The sequence below is a fragment of the Bos taurus genome, chromosome 7, assembly GCF_002263795.3.
Source record: "Bos taurus isolate L1 Dominette 01449 registration number 42190680 breed Hereford chromosome 7, ARS-UCD2.0, whole genome shotgun sequence".
Taxonomy (NCBI): domain Eukaryota; kingdom Metazoa; phylum Chordata; class Mammalia; order Artiodactyla; family Bovidae; genus Bos; species Bos taurus.
This window is the reverse complement of record NC_037334.1, coordinates 57,832,174-57,854,366: the sequence shown is the minus strand read 5'-3', so window position 1 is coordinate 57,854,366 and position 22,193 is coordinate 57,832,174. Positions and strand designations below refer to the sequence as shown.

The following is a 22,193-nucleotide window of genomic DNA, read 5'->3' as shown; positions in this document are numbered from 1 at the left end:
TTCATCCATTGGAGAAGGAAATGGCAACCCACTCCAGTGTTCTTGCCTGGAGAATCCCAGGGATGGGGAATCGTGGTGGGCTGCCATCTATGGGGTCACACAGAGTCAGACACGACTGAAGTGACTTAGCAGCAACAGCATACATATATCAAGTCATTAAGTTGCATGAAACTAATATACTGTTATATGTCAATTATATCTCAATTAAAAAAAAAAAAAAGTAGCAGCTGAGGGGCAGGGATTATTAGCTTCATGGAGAGGGTGAGGCTTTGAGAAGCAGCACCCTAGAAGGCGCAGTGGTTCTAGTGGGCACTCAGGAGGGCTTCAGAGAGGGGGGTGGGGTCAAGCCCCCACAGGCCTAGGGGTCACGCTGGAGTTTTCATGGTGTTGATGGTGCAGAGCGGCTCCAAACTAATGGAGGCTGAGTGGTTGGCGGCCAAAGGCTAAGACCGATGTAAGCAAGTGAAGCAAGAGCCAGGTGTAGTGGACAGGACGGACCTGGGGCTAGTGGAGAGGTTTTCTAGAAAACAAAACGCTTCCTGGAGTAAAGGTGCCTGGAGGGCAGCCGTCATCTGTACCCAGGGTCAGGCTAAACAACGTGCAGCTTCCAAGATCCTCAGGAGCCACAGGATCTGTGTGTCTGGCCAGCACCGTCTTCCGGGGCCACTCTGCCACTGCAGCTTGCCGTGAAGAACGGGGAAGGAAGCCCTCTTTCCCCCACAGCCCCAGTTTTTCATTTTAATTCCTAGTGACGTGAGCGAAGTGATGATCATCTGTATGAGATGTGCCTGGGAGTGGGGTGACTATCTAGATCATTTTGATCATGTCCATGTACTCCTTTGCTGTGAGGAATATTGCCCAGGGCAGCTGGTCTGACTAGTGTGGTGGGATGTAGATTGTGTGGATCCTGGAGTCATACAGACCCAGGTCAGAGCCAGGCTAATCTCTTATTAGCCATCTGACTTTGTCCAACTTTCCCTTACCTTTCCGAGCCTGTTTTCTCATATGAAAAATGGGTAAGATAATATCATCCACTTCATGGGTTTGTTGCAGGGCTTAGAAGAGATAATCATTAAGAATTGTTAACGAGATGTGTCATACTAAGTGTATTTTATGCTTCTGGAAGATTTTGATTCAGATGCTCCACACGTCCAGTACTCAATAGTTGTGTGTAGCTACTCTATTGGATGGTGCTGACTTAAGACTGACCTAAGACACTCCCTTCATTGCAGAAGGTTCTCTTGAAGACTACTGATCTGTAGTACTGGCTCCCTGAGGACATGGACTTGTTCTGTTTGGGTCACTGTTGTTTCCCCAGCACCTAAAATAGTACCTGGCTCGTGATAGAAGCTTTATCAATGTTTGTTAGTGTCTGTGCTGATATTGATCTTTGAGCCAGTAAGGGAGACTGATATGGCTGGTACATAAAGAATGACTTGGACAAGGAACAGGTGAAGTTCAGGAGGAATGCAAGAGCCTGATCATAATGGCCATGATAATGGACTTAAATTTTGTTTCAAACTCAATGAACTGCCACTAAAGTCACCAGAGGACTAATCTGACTACAATTATTTTTTTGGAGAAGTTGCTTAAACTGAAGAAGAAGGATGGATGTTGGGTTCTGTCTGGGAGAACAAAGGGACACAAGGAAAGAGGTTAGGAATATCCTGTAAGGAACACAAGGATTTCTTAACAATGCATTGTTAAATTAAGGGCACAGGATTCTTTCTTTGGTGGAGGCAGCTGTCCTGTGCATTGTAGAATGCTTTTTAGCATACCTGGTCTTTTCACACTAGATACAAGCAGCAAAGGCCAGTTGTGACAACTAAAAATGACTCCAGACATTGTGAAATATCCTGGGGTGAAAATTGCTTCTAGCTGAGAACCACAGATCTAGACTAAAATTTATTGGCAGGTCTTCAACATGATCTTCTTGTATCTGTGATCTGTCCATTACTTAAAAGCATTCTGAAGGGTACAATGGAAAGGTAAGACATCTCCCAACACTCAAGCAACGTCAAGTTTGGCTGATGGGGAAAGATGTACCCGGGACACCCAAATGAGTGGTGGAGACAATTAGGGGTGTGGACATTCGTAGGGGCGTGGGACACTGGAAGGAGACCTCAAAGTGGGGAGGCAGAGGCTGAGGAGTCATGTTGAAGCACAAGTAGGATTTGGTTAGGTAAGAAATAGAGAGAAGGGTGTTTTTGGCCATGCACACAAGGGCATGGCTTTCAGGGCAAAAACCTGAAGTTAGGAAGTGATGTAGCACCTTTAAAGAGTCTTAGCAAGAAGTGTTGGGCTTGGGTTAAAGAGGAATATGGAGAAAATGAGGTCAAATAGGTATGAAGGTTTATATCAAGTCAGTGGTTGAATATCAGAGTCAAAAGTTTATGCCTTCATTCATTCATTCATTCATTCATTCATTCACTGAGTACCTGCTCTATACCCAGAGTCTGGCTCCTCTGATAGCTAGTCCTTCTTAAACTTCTGCACCAGGTACTCTCAGAGCCATGCCATGAACCTTGCTGCTGTGAAGGAAGGGCAGTGAAAAGCAATTCAGCCTCTCTGATGTGCTCCGGGTGGCCGGAGGGGACATGCTGACCACAGACGGTTTTCTTTGAAGTCTTATTTTTCCATCTTAAAATTTCACATGGGTTTTACATTTTATTCCCATAAAATGACTACTTTCCACTTAATTTAATATTTACATTTCTACCCATCCCCAAATTTCAAACAAAATTATCATTTCCAAAAGATGCAACATTTATCTATGGCTTCCTATACTACATCGTGCACCCCCATATCCTCTTCCTCCTCCTCCCTGACCTCTAAGGATACATATGTGTGCCCCAGTTTGAGAAGCACAGTTCCTAGTATGTGAAGAGCAATTGGAGATCAGTTGGTTGGAGAACAGAGTCATAGAATTTATATTTTATGGAAGATTAACACAGTGGTGGTGGGAAGAAACAGGAGAATTAGAAAGTTGTGCTTTTGTCTCAATACAGTGGAAATTCATAACACAGATAAGGATGGTAGCTATGGAACTAGAAGAGAAAGAAAAGGGAAAAATAAACATTTTCTTTTAAAACAACTGTGGGGATGTAAAGCAATATTAGAGATTAGCATTCATCATACATGGATATTACTTATTCAATATCCTTCCCCTCTAGAGGAAGACATGAACTGAATCTATTGGGTTGACCAAATAATTCATTCAGACTTTTCATAAGATGTTACAGAAAACCCCAAGTGAACTTTTTAGCTATCCCAATATTTTGCTCACATTGTATCACAAAGGACTGACATACAAACAGGTGCTCAGTAAATATTGAGTCCATAAATAAATTTACGCCTGAGGGTTGAAATAAATGACATGTGGCTTGTGGACTCATAAGAAGCCATATGGAAAGAGAGTGAGGAGGTGAGGACCAGTCTGGGACATGGTCCCAACTGTGTGGGAGGTGACATGAGTCGTCTAACTGGGCTTGAAGGGCCACCGACCCAAAGTGGGTGGCAGAGACGGCACGAGAAACCAGGTGTGCTCACAGCCCAGTGTGGCAGACACCAGCCTGGGCTCTGGAGTCAGACAGATGCACACAAGGGCTGGATAGTGAGGAGGAAGCTGCCTAGAAGGCTCAATGAACTGTGAACTCAAGATGGAAAAAGGATAAGGCCTTAGAAAGTTCCAGAATTAGAATGGCTTAGAGCAGAAGCGTCAGAATCAGAACTCAGCTCTGACACTCAGCACCTGCGTGACCCCCCAAATCAAGTTATTGAATCCCTCTGAATCTCAAGCTCCTCCTTTGAACATAGAGATAATAAAGACTGTCTCACAGGGCTGGTTATTCATGAGGAGTAACTGTCATTGTGTGTCGAAGAGCCAAGCCCTGAGTCAGGCACATGGAAGTCAGCAAATGTCAGCAGCAGCAAATGTCAGGAATAACGACAGTTACTCCTCCTGTGCGTGCATGCTAAGTCACTTCAGCTGTGTCCGACTCTTTGTGACCCCACGGACTGCAGCCCACCAGGCTCTTCTGTCCATGGGATTCTCCAGGCAAGAATACTGGAGTGGGTTGCCATGTCCTTCTCCAGGTACTCCTTCTGAGTGTCCCTGATTTGAGGCTGGCGGCTATAGGGAGGTCAAAACTCCAACCCTCCTTCCAGATATGTAAGCCCCGTTATTCATTTATTTAACTAGTATTTGTTGACCACAAACTATATGTGAGGTACTGTACCTGACTCTGGGACACAGTGATGAGCAAAGCCGGGTCTGCTTTCTTCCTTCTTGGAGCTCAAGGTCAGTATTGGTGAGGGTCTGCAGAGAAACGGAGCCAGTAGGAAACATATATCTTTTATACATATATATGTATAATATATATACACATACATACACATGCATATATGTGTATATGCATGTATTACATGTGTGTATATAAATATGAAATAATTGTTAGAAGTATTTGGGTCATGCAGTTAGGGAGACCAACAGGTCCCAAGACCTGCAGTGTGCCTGCAGGAGACCCAGAAGAGCTGATGAAGTACTTTTAATGCAAAGGCCGGCAGGCTTGTGGTCCAAGAAAAGCCAATGTTCCAGTTCAACAGCAAAGGCAGGGAAAAATTGATGTCCATGCTGGAAAGAGTCAGGCAGCAGAATTTTCTCTTACTGGAGGGAGGGTCAGCTTTTTTTTCTATTCAGATCTTCAGCTGATGGAATAAGGCCCACACCTATTAGGAAGGACAATCTGCTTTACCCAGACTATTAATTTAAATGTTAAATTCACTCAAAAACAACCCTCCAAAAACTGCAGGATTATGTCTGACCAAATATCTGGCCACCCCATTGCATAAAATGAACCATCACACTGTCTGAGGAGGGAAGATGCATTCATCAGAGAATCCCAGATAGATATGACAGCATGACTGCAATAAGTGGTATGAAAACAGAGGCTTGTGGTGCTGGGTGGGGATTATATAAGGACCTTATAACCCAGTGACCTCTGAGCTTCTGCCTAAAGACAGAGAAGCTCCCTGAGGAAGATATTGGGGAGAATCCTTGAGCCCACACATCCAGGTGTCCCTGGAGGCTGCTCCTCCCTACAGTCTGGGTTGCACGCAGCCCTGGAGAAGCAGAACCCAGTGGACAGTCCCTAGGGAGGCCAGGAGCCAGCTGGCCATTTGCAGACCCCTGCCGCGTCCTTGCCTCCCCGCGCCCCATCCCGACACCAACAGCACTTGGAATTGCCAGCCGCCAGCCTCCTAATCTAATTAAGGAGCAAACGAAATTCATTTTCTTGACTCAGTCCAAAGTGCCGACCTTCCTCGGTGAGCATCTCCCTTTGTTTGGCTGCTGCAGTGGCGGCCCCAGCTCCCGCCAGCTGGGAAAACAAGTTCAATCTGACCTCGCGCCTGACATTTCATATTGATTTTCTCCATCCTCCTCCAACGCCAGCCTTCCGCAGACCATGGTTCAGCCCGGGTGTGCAAACGGAATTGAGACAGTTCATCAGAGTTCAAAATGAAAAGCAACATTGGCTTTCGGAGATGAGCTCTGAGAAGGAGGGTATTTAATAACCGTCGGTGTTTAATCAAAATGCCGAGGAGATTCGTGCTATCAGAGCTGCATATATTAATTTCCATATGTCCCTCACTCTGCATACTCAGCAGGGGTTGGAAAGGATGATTCTCTTCCTCATCTCTCAATTTTTTTTTCCATCGCTCCTGGCAGTAGTGACAAGGGTTGTGTTTGCAGTTTGAGATTCTAATGCCTGAAACAATAGGGTGCTGATGGCAGCAGCAGTGGCTGAGCTGAATTTTGCTTTTCCCTTTTAATGTGTGAGTATTGGGAGTTGGGGCTTCCCTGGTGGCTCAGTGGTAAAGAGTTCACCTTCTAATGTAGGAGACATAGGTTAGATTCCTGAGTCAGGAGGATCTCCTGAAGGAGGAAATGTCAACCCACTCCAGTATTGCTTAGAGAATCCCATGGACAGAGAAGCCTGGCAGGCTACAGTCCATGGGGTTGCAAAGAGTCAGACACTTAGCAACTAAACAACAACAATTAGGAGTTGAGTGAAAAAACTGGCGGGATGTGGTGAATGACAACCATGGAAAGGAGAGAGACATTAAATTTAATCTCCCTTCCAAGCCCCACGGGAATCTGGTCCCTGCCCACCTTTCCATCCTCAATCCCTTGTAGTCTGACCACAGTGGCCTGCTTTCTGCACCTTCAGCACAGCCAGCCCTTTCCTGCCTCAGGCCCTCTGCACAGCCTCTCCCCTGCCTGAAATGCCCTCCCACCATGCCCGCCCTTGTCTGGACTACTTTCATTTTTTAGGTCTCTGGGGAAATACCTCTCAAAGATGACTTCTCTGTTTCCCCATCTTCACTCTATTTCTACTACATCACCCTACTTTATTTCCTTACATATTTCTTTGTTCTCAGCTATAGACATTTTTCTTCCTCTGTCTCCCTGACTAGAATGTAGACTTGATAAAGGGATGTGTGCGTGCTATGTCACTTCAGTCCTGTCCGACTCCGTGCAACCCCATGGACTGTAGCCCACAGGCTCCTCTGTCCACAGGATCCTCCAAGCAAGAATACTGGAGTGGGTTGCCACACCCTCCTCCAAGGGATCTTCCCGACCAAGGGACCAAACTCGCGTCTCATTACATCTCTTGCATTGGCAGGCAGGTTCTTTACCGCTAGCACCACCTGGGAAGCCCCCATAAAGGCAGGAACTTTATTTCTTTGACCAACCACTGCATTACTAATACTTAGCATAATGCCCAGCTATAAGTGAGGCTTCACTGAGCAACTGTGGTGGAAGGGCAGGCTGGTGGGAAAAGGCAGTTGAAAGAAGGGGTTTTCAGTTATAAGAGTTGTTATAACAAAGTACCATGGGCTGGGCGACTTAAAAAACAAAATGTAATTGTCTCCCTTTTCTGGAGGCTAGAAGTCCTGGACCAAGACATCACCAGGATTGGCTTCCTCTGAAGACTGTGGAGAAAGGATCTCTTCCAGGGCTCTCCCCTTGACTTGTTACTGACCATCCTCTCCCTGTGTCTTCATGTCATCTTCTCTCTGCATGTGTCTGGGTCCCAAACTGTCCTTCTTATAAGGAGACTAGTCATACTGGATTAGGGTCAACCCTCATGACCTCATTTTTTAAATTTAATTACAGCTTTAAAGATCCTACCTCCAAATATGGTTATATTCTGAAGCACTGAGGATTAGGACTTCAATGTAAGAATTTGGGGGAGGGGGTACACAATTTGGCCCCTAGTAGAAGACCTGAAAATAATCCAGAGCACAGTCCCTGGGGCTGACAGATCCAGGGGTGGGTCCTGGGCTTGTTGGCCACAGGCAGCCTGAGCAGGTTGCCAACGCTGACCCTAAAGGTGGTGAGGGTGGAAAGTGGGCAGGGAGCTGGGGCGCTTGGTGCAGCCCCAACCGTCATGAGCACACAGTGCCTGTGGCTCTTATTGAATGAGGTAGGGCCCAGAGGACAGGGCAATAAAACCTGTACGTGAAGCCACCATACCTCCCCACGTGTTTTATGGTGATGATGTCTGGGTACTTTCATGTGGTGTGGAAGCATAATTTCTCTCTGAATAAAGGGGACTTGAATTGATTTTCCTGGAGGAGGGCATGGCAACCCATTCCAGTATTCTGGCCTGGAGAATCCCATGGACAGAGCGGCCTGGTGCAGGCTACAGTCCATGGGTCTCAAAGAGTTGGACATGACTGAAGCGACTTAGCATGCATGCAGGCAGGAACTGATTTTAAAGGTGATGAGGTGTTAAGAAGTCTGTTTCCTACTCAAAAATAATGCATAAGCATCCTGAGTAAGCAGAGTTTGTTTTAACAGCATATAGGAAAAGCAGAAGCTTAGGTGTATGGGATTGCCAGATACACACCATTGAATATAAAGTGGATTTAAAAAAAATAAAGCAAGAACCTAAGGTATAGCACAGGGAACTGTATTTTATATCCTGTAATAATCTATAACAGAAAAGAATATGAAATATATATATATATATATAACTAAATCACTTTGCTCTACACCTGAAACTAACACAATATTGTAAATCAACTCTACTTCAATTTAAATAAGTCATTTTAAGAAAACTAGCAACTGGAATCTTCAAATGGGAGTGGGAATTGAGAAAGGGGTTCCATGAAGGGCCATAGAGATGTGACTTGCCAACGACCTTTGGACACAGTTAAGGATGGAGCATGCGGGGAAATGCTTATGATAAATGTTAAAGCAGGATGCAGGGTTACAAACCCATCCTGAATTCAGCAGTGTGAAGATAAGGACAAGGGGGTGTTCATGAAAGGGATGATGTCAGGGCACTGAAATGCAGGCAGTTTTCCTATTTTCCAGATTCTCCCCAAGGTTGCAGTTTTACTTCTTTAATTGGAAGAAGTTTGGTGGCTAACCAGAGAGCCTGCTGGGTGCCTCAGCTCCAAGATGGACAAAAGGGATTCCCTCCACACACATCCTGGACAGCACCTGTTTTAGGTCCTTAGGATGGGCAAGGCAGTGTGGAACCTAGGATGAAGTCTCCTGTCTTAGTCCATTCAAGCAGCTGTAATTGAATACCACAGATTGGGTGGCTTAAACAAAGACATCTGTCATTTGGTTCTGGATGCTAAGAAGTCCAGGATAAGGCACCAACAGATTCAGTGTGGGGTGCAGACCTGCTTCTTGGTCCACAGATGGCCATCTTCTTGCTGGGTCCTTGCACAGCAGAAGGATGTGTGGGTACCTTGGAGTCTCTTTCTCATAAGGGCACTAATCACATTCGAGAGAACTCCACCCTCATGATGTAATCACCTCCCCAACCCCTCTTCAGATACCATCACACTGGGCGTTACATTTCAGTGTAAGAATTTCTTTTTTGGGGGGGTGCTGTGCCTGATCTTAGTTGTGGCATGAGAGATCTTCACTGCAGCATGTGGGCTGTTAGTTTTGGAATGTGGGATCCAGTTCCCTGACCAGGGATTGCACCTGGGCCCCCTGTATCAGGAGTGCAGGGTCTTAGCCAGTGGACCACCAGGGAAGTCCCTCAGCACACGAATTTAAAGAGACACCGTCACTCATCCTATAGCATTGCCTAGAAGCACAGCCCAGATCATGTCAGCTTTGTTTCTTCCCTTCTGTCAAACTAAACTGAGAGTAAACTCACAGATAGGGCCAAATCAGGGGAGGAAAATCAAAGTGGTATTCACTGTCAGTCTACATCCATGACCTAAAACAGGTTACTTAACCTGTGTCTATATTTGCTCACCTATAACATATGACTAGTAGCAGCACTTACCTTATTATGGGGCTTATGAGGATTAAATGAGAAGACACCATGAAGCCTTAGAACAATGCCTGGCCCATGAAAGAGCTCCATGTTAGTTATGGTTGCAAAGGTGATGCTGTCTTATTTCCCTTCCACATGTGTCGACTAAGAGCAGGAATGGGGTGGGAAGGAGCCATGGTCATTAGGTAATCATGTCAGCAGCCTTAATCACAGCTAACTTCTGTGGTATTTACAATATTAAGAGAGTAAGCCAAGGTCCTGACAACCCTATGGGGGCCAGATGATTATTAGTCACATTTTATAGATGAGGAAACTAGCTAAGAGAGGAAATGATACTCATGGCCACCAGAGAACAAGTGACAACTGGGGTTTGATCCAGACGCACACCTCTTAACCAGGACTCTAGAAATCACTTATTCAGCTAATATTTATTCAACACCTTCTCATGCCTGCCTTCGGGAAGCTTTCATTCTAGCAGAAAATATACAAGTACACAAATGAGTGAGGTATTAATAATTTCTGACATTGAAAAAAGCTTTAAGAAAATTAAAGGACTAAAGAGTTGCTGGTGCAATGCTATTTCCCTGGGGTGGTGAGGGAAAGTCTTGGAATTGAGACCTGAATTATCAAAAGGAGCCAAACAGAGAACACCAGAATAGGAAGACCTTGGCACAGGAACAACCATGTGTGAATACCCAGAAGGGGAAAGACCTGAACTTGAAGACTGATGTGCTGGGGACCAGTGTGGAGGGTGAGGCTGAAAATGTACGCTGGACCAGAGCAGGCGGAGCCTCACGGGGAGACCAGAGTGCTGGATTTCATTCTAGGTGTGACCGAAGCTAATAGACAGCTCTAAGCAGGGAAGTGAATACTCAGTTTATGGTCTTAAAAGAATTCTGAAAAAAGATTGGCAAGCCTAGAAGCACTGAGCCCAGTTAGGAGGCTCACACCATGATCCAGAAAGAAACAATAGTTGCTGTGACAGGTGATAGGGGTAGGGATGGGGTGATGCATGGATACACACAGAATCTACTGAGGCGGTCAGACTGAGAGGACTTGCTGAGAGGCTGAAAGTGGAGAGGTGACAGAAAGGGAGGATCCTGAGAAAACTTGGGTTTTGGTTGGAGCTGCCAAAGGTATAGTGGTAACATACCCTGATGAGACAGGAAGGAACAGGTTTGACATGCAAAGACCAAGGGTTCTGTTTTGGATATGTCCAGATTGAGATGCCTGTGATACACCCAGTTAGAGAAGTCTGATAATAGTTGGATACCTGAGTCTGGAAGTTAGGGAAGAGGTCTGGGCTGGAGGATAGAAATGTAGGAATCATGAGTATCTCGTGGTCTTTAAAGCCATGTAGGAAAGAGGTGTAGATGCAGAGGAGCAGAGAGTCCAGGATGGAGGCCAAGCACTTACCAGTGGGGTTGGGGGAGAAGCAGGCAGCCTCTTATAAGAGACTGAGGATGAGCTGCTAGGGAGGTAAGAGAAAAACCAAAGAGCAGAGTTGGACGGAGGGAGTGGTAGGCATAGAAGCCAAGAGAAGAGAATGATTTAGAAAGATGCTAGGATCAATTGCATCAGATGCTTCTGAGAGGTCAAGAAAGGTGAGAGCAGAGAAGTGAGTATACAATTTGGTCTCTTGGAAATCTCTGAACATTAACTAGTTAATTAAAGTCAAAGCAGCTAGCAGACTGCCTGGCACATAGAAGGTTCTCAGTGCACATCTGCTGGACGAAATCAACGGCTGTGTGAGCACCAGGCTCAGTGTCTGATGACACAGGACAGGTTCCTTGGTTGCATCTTAATTCTGTCTTCATTTGGCCAGACCTGCCCCACTCATTACCTGCCCTAGAGGTCCCATCCTGTTGTCAGGGAGTGGCTTGTGCTGGGGACTTGCAGGAGGGGAGGCTGGCCTCACAGGGTCTTGAAGGCCAGAGTGAGGAGCCAGGGCTCCTCTAAGCAGTGGTGATGGGCAATCCTACAGCATCTGTCCTCCTGTATTGGTTCTACTGGTCACTCTGCTTCCCAACATCATTCTATCCTTGCCCAGGGCCCTTCCACACTGGCAAATAGGCAGCTCGAGACATGGCCGCAGAAATTCCCTCCATCAGATAAAATCAAGATGGGCTGGGTGTCTGGGGGTAGTCTGCAGCAACCCTGCCATGCACTTAAATCTGCCCATCACAGGCCTGGTGTGCACACAGTCTGACTTTTCCATGCTGTGGGCAAAAGGTAGAAGCACTTTAAGTACTTTACGTCATCATTGGAAAAACAACTTGGTTTTCAGTGTGAAAGGGGCAAAGTTGGATGCCTAACCTAACAATCTAAATCAGAAATTCCATTTTCCATGCGTCTAGTGGTAGGGGCTGAATATTAGCTTTGAGCCCTTCTGTAGTTCAATTAAGTCTCAGAGCAACCAAAGCAGATCGATTTTTAGTAACTCCAGATTACAGATGAAGCACAGAGAGGTAAAGAAACTTACCCCATAGCCTGGATGGGAGGGGGGTTTGGGAGAGAATGGATACATGTGTATGTATGGCTGAATCCCTTCGCTATTCACCTGAAACTATCAAAAAGTGTTCAAAAAAGAAAGAAAGAAACTTGCTCCAGATCACAGTGAAAGACCCAAGATTTGAGCCCACGTCTGTCTGCTTCCCAAATTCTTTTCCTGGGTATATTTGACAGCAGAAGAGTGTGATCTTTTTCTAACATCCAGAAGGATAATTTCACAGAATTCCATTTTATACAGTTCCCATGGGTTGGATTCCTCAACACAGCAATTTCCGATGGCAGCATAACTCTGCCTTTACGCAGAACATGAAATCCACTGTCTCATTTATCACCTTCATCTACGAACTTAATTGCCAAGTCCTGGCTGTATAGGCCACTGGATCCCTTAATAAACCTATGGCTCATTCCCCTGATCTCTGATGGAATGTGTCCAAAGGCATCAGCCCTGGCTACAGCTGCAATGCATCATCAAACCTCTGAGGTTTGACACAGCTTCTGAAAGGGGTTCAGTATTGATTGGGGGCATAATTAACAGTGTCTATTTCAGGGGAGTTTGGTTAGGTTAAAACAACAAAACCCTTTATTAAAATGATTTTGCCTGATGACAGGATTACAAACACACATAGACACCCACCCACCCCCCTCCTGGAGAAAAGCCAGAGCCTTGCTCCAAGCTGCAGAATTCACTGAACCCCGCCCCCCAATCCACCATCTACCCCATTCAAGCTTAGCAGCAATTAGCAGCAGAGCAGGCAAGGCCCAGGCCTCGCAGTAAAAATAGAATCCCTCCCCTCTTCCTCATTTCCATTTTTGATTAATTTAACCAGTTCTGTCAATTAGTCATCCTGGAGACTCCAGTTGAGTGGATTTTCCTAAGAAAGGGAAAGCTTATTAATTTTGGAGGCAAGTGTCATTCATTAGCAGTTAACACTGTCCCAGGCCCTGCCCTCTCCCCCTCGAGGGGTCTTGGCTAGATAGGCAGAGGAGGCTGACACTGGCTCCAGCATGCAGCTGCAGCCCCAGAGACACACAGGACAGGAAAGCTTGGCCTCGAGGTTAGATGTGACTGTGGCTGCTCTGTGCTTGGCGTGTCTCAAGGGCACTTGCCTATCGTCCTTGTTCGTGACAAGCCATCGGTGACAAAGCAGTCACAGACACTGGGTGAGCATTCTCAACGTGAGGTTTGAGAGAACCCCTGTCAAGGGACTACCTGGAGAAATTTTCCCCAGGGAGGGCCACTGGCCAGACAGAGCCTGGGGAGGGATCTGAGCAGAGCCGGATGGGTCTTGAAATAGCCCGTCTCTTCCTGCCAGTCGTCGTTGTTCAGTCACTAAGTCGTATCTGACTCTTTTCGACCCCATGGACTGCAGCACGCCAACCATCTCATCCTCTGTCACCCCCTTCTCCTCCTGCCTTCAGTCTTTCCCAGCATAAGGGACCTTTCCAATGAGTCGGCCCTTCACATCAGTTGGCCAACGTATTGGAGCTTCAGCTTCAGTATCAGTCCTTCCAATGAATATTCAGGGTTGATTTCCTTTAGGATGGACTGGTGTGATCTCCTTGAAGTCCCAAGAGACTCTCAAGAGTCTTCTTGAGACTATCCCACCAGAGAGGATATCAAAGTTCACCTTTCCTCCTTGTATTTAGTTTCCTGTAGCTGCTGTACTATAGTTCTGTGTGTCAGAAGTCTGACACAGATCTCATTGGCTGAAATCCAGGTGCTGCGAGGGCTGTGTTCCCTTCTGAAGGCTCTAGGGGACAATGTTTCTTTGCCTTTTCCACCTTTTTGAGGCCATCTGCACTCCTTGGCTTATGGTCCCTTTCTCCATCTGAAAGCCAGCAACAGGGGAACACATCCTTCTTATGTCTTGTCACTCTGCCTCTCCTCTCCCACCTCCCTCTTCCACTTACAAGGACCATTGCCATTACACTGGGCCCACACAGGTAATCCAGGCCAATCTCTTTATTTTAAGGTCAGCTGATGAGCAACTTTGATTCCATCTACAGTCTTAATTCCCCTTTACCAAGAAAGGGAACATATTCATGGGTTCTGGAGATTAGGACATGGACACATTTGAAGAGTCATTATTCTGCTACCATACTCTTCAAGGTCACCAAGTAGCCTAAGTGCCCTCCATCAGAGCATGTGATATGACAGGTTGAAATTACCTGTTTCCATTTCTGTCTGTCCCTCCATATTATAGTTCCTCCATAATGGCTAAGGCTTTTTATTTTTCCTTGAACACTTTACTTAGTGGAGCTACTAAGTAAATGCTTGCAGGACAACTAGAGTAGCACCCAGAGCTTCTCTTTACACAAATGAAGAGGTTCACACCAAAGAGTGGCTGACCCCATCCGGGTTCACGCATTTCTAGTTTTGGGAATGCTTTGGAATTTGTAGACAATTAAAGGGAAGAGGGGTCTACAAAATGACGGTAATCAATAAATGATTGCCATTTATTTAATATCTATTAAATCTATTATCATTTATTTAATATCTATTGTTGCTACTGTGTGCCAGGGGCACTAAGTAAATATGGTCCCTCCTGCCCGCATGGCACTCTATCCAGGTACAGTAAGAGAGACAACAAACACAGAGGTGAGTAAGATAACACAAGATTTGGTGAAAGTGTTTCTGGAGAAACCGCAGCAGCAGATGCAGAGGCTGTGAATCTGTGCTGTGCTTGGCAGGTCAACGTGCGGAAGGAAAACCAATCTGGCTGCCAATAGTATCATGAGAAGGATCAGGATGAGGGGAAATGGAAGGAGGAGGCTGGTGGCTCAGATCACAGGAGCACTCTCCACTCAGGGCAATCACTTCCAACACCCCTGGGTCCTCAAACCTGTTGGATTCTATGCAAAAGGCTTGGTAGTTAGGCAACATAGCCCTGTAGGCAAAGGTAAAGAATTTGGCTTTTATTTTATTTAAGAAGGAAAATTTGGTAGGGTTTTGTTTTAAGGAATAACATGTAACATTATTCGGTTCAGTTCAGTCGCTCAGTCATGTCTGACTCTTTGCAACCCCATGGACTGCAGCACGCCAGGCCTCCCTGTCCATCACCAACTCCCAGAGTTCACTCAGACTCACGTCCATCAAGTCAGTGATGCCATCCAGCCATCTCATCCTCTGTCGTCCCCTTCTCCTCCTGCCTTCAATCTTTTCCAGCATCGGGGTCTTTTCAAATGAGTCAGTTCTTCACATCAGGTGGCCAAAGTACTGGAATTTCAACTTCAACATCAGTCCTTCCAATGAATAGTCAGGACTGATTTCCTTTAGGATGGACTGGTTAGATCTCCTTGCAGTCCAAGGGACTCTAAAGAGTCTTCTGCAACACCACAGTTCAAAAGCATCAGTTCTTCAGTGCTCAGCTTTCTCTACAGTCCAACTCTCACATCCATATGTGACTACTGGAAAAACCATAGCCTCGACTCGACGGAACTTTGTTGGCAAAGTAATGTCTTGGCTTTTTAATATGCTGTCTAGGTTGGTCATAACTTTTCTTCCAAGGAGTAAGTGTCGTTTAATTTCATGGCTTCAGTCACCATCTGCAGCGATTTTGGAGCCCCAAAAAATAAAGTCTGTCACTGTTTCCCCATCTATTTGCCATGAAGTGATGGGACTGGATGCCATGATCTTAGTTTTCTGAATGTTGAGCTTTAAGCCAACTTTTTCACTCTCCTTTTCACTTTCATCAAGAGGCTTTTGAGTTCCTCTTCACTTTCTGCCATAAGGGTGGTGTCATCTGCATATCTGAGGTTATTGATATTTCTCCCAGCAATCTTGATTCCAGCTTGTGCTTCTTCCAGCCCAGTGTTTCTCATGATGTAGTCTGCATATAAGTTAAATAAGCAGGGTGACAGTATACAGCCTTGACATACTCCTTTTCCTATTTGGAACCAGTCTGTTGTTCCATGTCCAGTTCTAACTGCTGCTTCCTGACCTGCATATAGGTTTCTCAAGAGGCAGGTCAGGTGGTCTGGTATTCCCATCTCTTTAAGAATTTTCCACAGTTTGTGGTGATCCACACAGTTATATTTGTAAATATATCACTCTGTGGCTATGAAAAGAAGGAAGCATCAGAAGGAAGAGTGGGTGTTGGGAGAAGAGTTAGAAAGCCATCAAAATGGTCTAGGCAAGAGGTGACAGTGGCTTGGACTAGATTAGGCTGATTTGGGCTACATTTTGAATGTGAAGTTATCAGGAGTTTGTTGTTTTGTTTTTGATTTTTTGGATTATACTTGATTCCAGACGGTAAAGAATCTGCCTGCAATATGGGAGACCTGGGTTTGATCCCTGGGTTGGGAAGATCCCCTGGAGGAGGGCATGGCAGCCCACTCCAGTATTCTTGCCTGGAGAATCCCATGGAGTAAGGAGCCTGGTGGGCTACAGTCCACAAGGTCGCAGAGTTGGCCATGACTGAGTGAGTAACACTTTGACTTTTCATAGTTGATTTACAGTGTTGCGTTAGTTTCAGGTATACAGGAGAGTGACTCAATTACACATATAGACATATCTATTCTTTTTCAAATTCTTTTACCATTTAGGTTGTTGGATAATATGAGCAGAGTTCCCTGTGCTGTACAGTAGGTCCTTGTTGAAAGTGAAAGTCACTCAGTCATGTCCAACTCTTTGCAACCCCATGGAATAGTCCACGGAATTCTCCAGACAAAATACTAGGATGGGTACCATTCCCTTCTCCAGGGGATCTTTCCAACCCAGGAATTGATGGGGTCTCCTGCATTCAGGCAGAATCTTTACCAGCTGGGCTACCAGGGAAACCCAGGTCCCTGTTGGTTATCCATTTTAAATGCAGTAGTGTGTATATGTCAGTCCCAAACTCCAGTGAATCCCTCCCCCATTCCCTTCCCTCCTGATAACCATAAATTCATCTCTAAGTCTATGAGTCTGTTTCTATTTTGTAAATAAGTTTTTTCGTATCATTCTTTTTGATTCTGCATATAAGTGCTATCATCTGATATTTGCCTTCCTCTGACTTTCCTCACTTAGTATGATAATCTCCAGGTTCAAGACTCAAAAAAAAAAAAAAACTAGACATGGAAGGTGAGGTTGAGGGAAAAATCTTGGATGATGCCAGCACATGCCTCAATGAAGGGCAGTGAATGAGGTGGCAAAGACTAGGGGAGGGATAGTATGGGGTGGAAACACAAATTCCATGGACTGGAGACTCACATGAAAAAGCAAAGCATAAAATGTTTACCTTTTACTGTTTGGGCTTCCCTGTGGCTGAGATGATAAAGAATCTGCCTGCAATGCAGGAGACCCAGGTTTGATTCCTGGGTTGGGAAGATCCCCTGGAGGAAGGCATGGCAACCCACTCCAGTATTCCTGCCTGGAGAATCCCATGGACAGAGGAGCCTGACTGGCTACAGTCCATGGAGTCACAAAGAGTCAGACACGACTGACGAACATTTTCACTATTTTTCACTCTATTTTTTTTTTAACTGTTTAGCACTTTACCATTTACAAAACCCTTCTCATCTGTTATCTTTTTGTTTATTTATTGGCTGCACCATGCAGCATGTACAATCTTAGTTTCCCAACCAGGGATCAAACCCACACCCCCTGCAATTGAAGGGTACAGTCTTAACCACTGGACCTCCAGGGGAGCCCCTCATCTGTTATCTTAATTGATCTTCATAAAACCCTTTGAGTTCAGAGTCTTTCTTCCTTTCTACAGCTTGAGAAAATCAAGCCCCAGAAAAGATGAATCTAATACACTGACAAAGATCATGGTTTACCATGGGTTTATTTCTTGCTTCATGTAATGAATTCAGCCACCTTCAGTGCTTGGCCAGCACTGGAGGATACAGAAGGGAAGGGGGGACTCTCTCGTGTGTAATTGACACATGTTTAAGTATATCAGCTAATTTAAGCCCCCCGTGCAGTTCACATAATTCTATTTTGACAGCTCTGTAGGTGGCATCGATAACTGAGTTGTGAGATCAGCTGTCCAGTCAAGCAGCTTTCCGCCCCATCCGTGCAGGTCCCTTTATCTGCTAAATTACTCAAGGCACCTGCTGGCCTGCCATCATCATCAAGCACAGCCCGGAGGCAGCAGAGGGCAGGGGAATGCTCCTCCCTAGGGGGCTTATAATGATACTTGCTTTTATCTTCTCTTATATCTTTAACCTGAACATTAGGATTTAAATAGGATTTATCTCTTGGATGGTCATCCTTAATCCTGGGGTCAACTAGCTCATCTTGAAATTTTGGTGTCATTCGAAAACCCCTATAATGTAGGGAAATAAAAGAGTTACATCTAAGATAACTGGGATCATCAAGCTTAGGAAAAAGATGGAGAGATCAAACAAAGCAAGGAATGGGTCAGTAAGTGTGAGCAAGGTTTTGTGCTAAGCACAGTGGGATAGACAGCCTCGTACGATGCAGGTACTGCTCCAGTGTGCTTATCATGGTGGGATAAGAGGATGTGAAATTATGGGAGGTTTCTAATAGAAAGTTCATTTAAAAATTGAATTTGAAATTTAGGTTCCCGACATTAAAGACAGAAAATAATGTTTACTAATGCTGACCAAATAATGTTTACTCTGAACACGGTGTCAGATGTTAAAATGAACTGTAATGTCAAACATCATCCTCAAGGTATCCTAGATGTTCCCCCAAAGTCCTGACATGTAGCATTTTTCAGTCACTATTTACTGAGAACCTTCTCTATTCAAAATTCAGAACCTTCTCTATTCAGGGCAAAAAACTACAAATCTGTGTTACTACAAAACATGGTCACTAGCCCCAAGAAAGGTTATTAAGAAGTAGAAGCATTTTGAGGATAGGGCCCAATGTATCATGGCTACTAAAGCATAGTAAATGAATGGATGGATGAACAAATGAATGAATTAGACATCTTTATAAAGGATCTAATATTAGATAAGATGTGATATGTGTTCTTTTCTTAAACCATATGTAAATAAAGGTATTGAATGTTAGCTTTTTTCATAAAAGTGAAAATCCTCTTTATATTTCTTTTAGTTAGGTTAGTGAAAACAGATACTAGCACAGGTCTTTCATAAAAGCAAAGGGGCATAAGATGAACATTTGAAATGCAGGAGATCCCCTGCATGCTGTCATGGCCAGTAGTGTTGGTTCTAGGGTCAGATAAACCCAGTGCAGGTATCTTGAACTTCTTGGACTTGAACTTAACCTTTCTCTCTAAGCTTCAGAGTCTCCCTCTATAAAATGAGGACAATAACAGAGCCTGCATAATTGAGTTGTGAGGACTCAATGAGATAATGCCTGGCCCACAGTAAGCAGTCAGTGTTTGTTTATAAATTTTTTATTCTTATCACAATAATCCAGGAGTGCAGAGATACAGATGAGAAAGTGCAGACTCAAAAAAGCAAGTAATTTATGTGTAATGTGTAATGTGTAATTTACGTCAATGACTGAGTCAAGGGGGGAGCCTAGATTTAAGCCCGGGGTTGAAGCCCAGTGTACAGCCCGGGGTTGAAGCTGTGGATAATGTCTAGAAAGCCTTCCCGGAGAAGGCAATGGCACCCCACTCCAGTACTCTTGCCTGGAAAATCCAATGGATGGAGGAGCCTGGAAGGCTGCAGTCCATGGGGTCGCTGAGGGTTGGACACGACTGAGCAACTTCCCTTTCACTTTTCACTTTCATGCATTGGAGAAGGAAATGGCAACCCACTCCAGTGTTCTTGCCTGGAGAATCCCAGGGACGGGGGAGCCTGGTGGGCTGCCGTCTATGGGGTCGCACAGAGTCGGACACAACTGAAGCGACTTAGCAGCAGCAGCAGCAGCAGAAAGCCTTCCCATTATTGCCCCCCTGGGCCAGAGTGGGAGGAAGCTGGGTAGGCCAGGTAGCTGGAGAGCAGAAAACAGCACAGGCATCTCACTAGTGGAGTCTGGCTTCCAGGAAATCAGCACACTATGGTGCCCTTGTTTTCTGAGCCACCTACTTAGGGTGACCCAGTAGGCATGGCATGAGTCACAGTGGGGATGAAGAGATCTCTTACTCTTCAGCCAAATTAAAAATGAAAACTGGGCCCAGACAGTCCCTCTTCCCCTTGTCCTAGTCATTAAGCATTAAAGTGCTTGCTAAGGGATAAAGCCTTTATTCGCTGCAGTGATTGCAAAATGTGTCTTCTCTCTGCATCCAAAAGCAGAGGCTTCCAGGTCCCAGAGGTCTCAAAGTGGTGATGGTACGTCTGGAGCCAGGGGGAGGGCCTAGCAGGTGATAAGGTGCTCAACAAAGTTGATGACTCTTCTGTACATCACCAATGGTGCATGATGTTAGGTCCATTAAGAGACATCTCTGCTCTGATTAATTCTCTGTGGTCAGTGAGAACACACAGCCAATGAAGTCCAAATCAGAGGTTTAAGCCTTAGACCAATTCAGTTCATTTTACTAGGACCATGCCCTCTGAGGTGGGACAGGGGGGCTCCCTATGTCTGTGAGCACCAGACAGGGGTACCCTCTCTACACATTGAACTGGAGGAGAAATGATGCAGAATAGGGGAACAGTAGGGTCCAGTTATTGGAGAAGGCAATGGCACCCCACTCCAGTACTCTTGCCTGGAAAATCCCATGTATGGAGGAGCCTGTAGGCTGCAGTCCACGGGGTTGCTAAGAGTCAGACATGACTGAGCAACTTCACTTTCACTTTTCACTTTCATGCATTGGAGAAGGAAATGGCAACCCACTGCAGTATTCTTGCCTGGAGAATCCCAGGGACGGGGGAGCCTGGTGGGCTGCCATCTCTGGGGTCCAGCTATAGGACCAGTACTGGGTTTACATCCTAGCTCTGCCTCTTCCTGGCCTGGGACAAAGATAGATGGCTCTCTGATGTATCATGACTACTAAAGCATACTAAATGAATGAATGAATGAGACGTGTTTATAAAAGATCTCACATCTGCTAAAATGTAAAGCAGGCAGGTTGTGAGAATGGAATGGACTATCACACATAGTTAGCACAGTGTCTGGATGGGAGGCAATGACTCCATCTACTTGAAGACAGTAGCTCTGACCTCTCCATGTATGCAAGTTCCAGGTGCATTCAGGCACAACACTGACTGTTAGTAAGTCAAGAGCAGTGTTTTCCTGTCAAAAGCCAGCGCTGAGAACACAGAGGCAGAGTATGGGGGAGAAAATGAGGCAGCGAGCAGCCCCCACCAGCATCCCTCCATGCTGTGTGCTTGGGCCGTCCCGCTCTGCAAGGATATGACTGTCAGCAGGGAGCTGCTCCTCTCTCCCTTTCCGTGTTTACGCCTATCATTGCAGTGATTATGTAGACAGCCTGGAAAATGGGGGCATCTTGGGAGTGCAGCCCTGGGCTCGCGGTGCCATGACAACCAGCTTTCCAGCGATCACCCCTAATAAGGGCCACACACTCTCGGTGCCTGCCACCTGGGCAGAGGTTCCCCGGGGAGTCTGGGCTTCTCTCGGAGCAGCTGCATGCAGTTTCTTGTTGGAAACAAATTATGAGAGAGAGAAAGAGAAAGCAGGGAGGTGAGAAGTTTAACCTGTGATGTATTGAGTGCACCTAGGGGCCTGCGTCATGTTGCTGAAGCCCACTGGCTATAGGAACACATAAATCCACAGTAGGAGACGTACAACCCCATGAACCCTTTTGTCGCCTCCCCCCGCCCCCCGATAAAGAAAGGGCTATCACAGAGTGAAAGACCAAATACGTGGGCTTGTAAAGCTGGGCCTCGCTGCTACCACATTTCTTCATTAGGCTCCTGTCAAGACACCCACTGCCAGCTCATCATCTTGTCTGGACTGGAGCCGCCCTTTCCTGCTGCCAGCTGGCGACAAGATGCTCAGAGCCCTCCTTCAATAAGTATCTCTCCAGAATGATGTTTCTCCCAAAGACACCCGCCCCACCGGGCTAATAAATGATTAATCCTCACAAAGGGAGGACAGTCAGGCTCCACACGAATAAACTTGCCTGTGGATGGGAGGCCCAGTTCAGCTTTTAGATTGGCAGGTGAGCCCTCTCCCAGACAGGTCCTCACTTCCCCTGTCTTTAGATCACAGATTCCAGCTGAGGCTTCTTCAGGAGAAAGATCTAATCCCAGAGCAAACAAGCAGGGAGCACGTGGTCCTGTGTCCCAGTCTCTCCACGCCTCTGTTTCCTGAGCTGTGCAATGAAGCTCATTCAGGTGGGGAGCATGTGCTGTAGTTACCACTAGGGCTGCCTTTCTGTGGATCCCATTCCCTGAACTAGGATGACTTACTTGTGAATTCTGAATATCTATATATTATATAAAGATTTATTTTAAATATATATATATATATTCAGAATTTACAAGTAATGACATGACTGACCAACTAAGCACAGAACAGTAATAATAGGGAAAAGTATGGAAAGT

At 45.7% G+C, this 22,193-nt stretch overlaps 1 protein-coding gene across 14 annotated transcripts in view; it reads left to right on the top strand.

The window, feature by feature from the left end:
- The window catches only part of PPP2R2B (protein phosphatase 2 regulatory subunit Bbeta), a 509,482-nt gene that overhangs the window by 451,315 nt on the left and 35,974 nt on the right, over window positions 1-22,193 (top strand). The window lies entirely within an intron of this gene.